Genomic DNA, 2,500 nt, shown 5'->3' with positions numbered 1-2,500 from the left:
ATTTTTCACGATAGACCCCGTGAAACGCTAGAAATTGGCGGGGATGTGTCTCTTGTGGCTCACGGGGCTGTTCGGGTCGCACAGAAATCCCTGGGAATGGGAAAACGGGTCATTTTCGTGTTGCCACATTGCGTACGAACCGCATGAAACTTCCAGAGGCATTTGCAGCAGGAATGCATGTGCACTCAAAAACTTCTATATGTTTCACGGATAGACCCCGTGAAACGCTAGAAATTGGCGGGGATGTGTCTCTTGTGGCTCACGGGGCTGTTAGGGTGGCACAGAACTCCCTCGGAATGGGAAAAGGGGTCATTTTCGTGTTGCCACATTGCATAGGAACGCCATGAAACTTCCAGAGGCATTTGCAGCAGAAAGGCACGTGCACTCAAAAATTTTAATATTTTTCACGCATAGACCCCGTCAAACGCTAGAAGTTGGCGGGGATGTCTCTCTTGTGGCTCACGGGGCTGTTAGGGTCGCACAGAAATGCCTCGGAATGGGAAAACGGGTCATTTTTGTGTGGCCACATTGCATAGGAACGGCATGAAACTTCCAGAGGCATTTGCAGCAGGAATGCATGTGCACTCAAAAACGTCTATATTTTTCACGGATAGACCCCGTGAAACGCTATAAATTGGCGGGGATGTCTCTCTTGTGGCTCACGGGCGCTGTTAGTTAGGGTCGCACAGAAATCCCTCGGAATGGGAAAAGGGGTCATTTTCGTGTTGCCACATTGCGTACGAACGGCATGAAACTTCCAGAGGCATCTGCAGCAGAAATGCATGTGCACTCAAAAACGTCTATATTTTTCACGGATAGACCCCGTGAAACGCTAGAAATTGGCGGGGATGTGTCTCTTGTGGCTCACGGGGCTGTTAGGGTCGCACAGAAATCCCTCGGAATGGGAAAACGGGTCATTTTCGTGTTGCCACAATTGGCATACGAACGGCATGAAACTTCCAGAGGCATTTGCAGCAGAAATGCATGTGCACTCAAAAACGTGAATATTTTTTCACGGATAGACCCCGTCAAACGCTCGAATTTGGCGGGGATGTTTCTCTTGTGGGTCACGGGGCTGTTCGGCTCGCACAGAACTCCCTTGGTCCACCTGATTCGTGCATACAGGCAGCAACTAAAACTCTGTAAACCTGCTGTGAGGACATCTAAACAGTGGACCAGTGAGGCTGTGGAAGATTTGCGGGCGTGCTTAGACTGTACTGACTGGGATATGTTCACGACTGCTACCAATAGTCTGGATGAACTCACAGAGGCTGTGTACATCAGCTTCTGTGAGGACTGCTGTATCCCAACACGTACCAGGGTGAACTTTAACAACAACAAGCCCTGGTTCTCAGCAAAGCTCAAAAGGTTGAGGTTGGAGAAGGAGGAAGCGTTTAGGAGTGGGGATAGAGACAGATTCAAGGAGTCGAAGAACAGGTTTAGCAAAGCGGTGAGAGAGGCTAAACGACTGTACTCAGAGACACTAAAACACCAGTTCTCTACTAACGACGCTGCTTCTGTCTGCCAAAGGGCTCAGGCACATCACCAACTACAAACCCAGAGCGCCCCACACCACTAACGACTCCCGCCTAGCCAACGACCTGAACGAGTTCTACCGTAGATTTGAAAGACAATTGGACTGTCCTGAACCACCCCTTCCCACCCAAGAGGCCCCATCCCCCACCCATACTACAGAAACGACTCTCTCCTTTCAGGAGGGAGAAGTTAATGGGCTTTTCAAGAGGCAGAATCCACGCAAAGCAGCCGGGCCGGACTCTGTCTCTCCAGCCACCCTCAGGCACTGCGCTGACCAGCTGTCTCCGGTGTTCACCAACATCTTTAACACCTCCCTGGAGACATGCCATGTACCAGCCTGTCTCAAGTCCTCCACCATCATCGCTGTGCCCAAAAAGCTAAGGCCAACAGGACTAAATGATTACAGACCGGTCGCCCTTACATCTGTGGTAATGAAGTCTTTTGAGCGCCTGCTCCTGGCACACCTCAAAGCCATCACAGACCCTCTCCTGGACCCCCTTCAGTTTGCCTACAGAGCCAACAGGTCTGTGGACGACGCAGTTAACATGGCCCTCCACTTCACCCTACAGCATGTGGACGCCCCAGCATCCTACGCCAGGATCCTGTTTGTGGACTTCAGCTCTGCCTTCAACACCATCATCCCTGCCCTGCTTCAGGACAAGCTCTTCCAGCTGAACGTGCCCTACTCCACCTGCAGGTGGATCACAGACTTCCTCTCTGACAGGAAGCAGTGCGTTAAGCCGGGAACAGAAGTCTCTGACTCCAGGTCCATCAGCACGGGAACTCCTCAGGGCTGCGTCCTTTGCCCACTGCTCTTCTCCCTGTATACCAACAGCTGCGCCTCCAATCATCTGTCCGTCAAACTCTTGAAGTTTGTCGGACGACACCACCCTCATTGGGCTGATCTCTGGTGGGGATGAGTCTGACTATAGGTGGGAAGCTGACAACCTGGTGACCTGGTGTA

The sequence above is a fragment of the Petromyzon marinus genome, unplaced genomic scaffold (genome assembly GCF_048934315.1).
Source record: "Petromyzon marinus isolate PM22_M1 ecotype Great Lakes invasive population unplaced genomic scaffold, UKy_Petmar_22M1.pri1.0 PM_G_Scaffold_18, whole genome shotgun sequence".
NCBI lineage: Eukaryota > Metazoa > Chordata > Hyperoartia > Petromyzontiformes > Petromyzontidae > Petromyzon > Petromyzon marinus.
Note: the sequence above shows the minus strand (reverse complement) of the source record.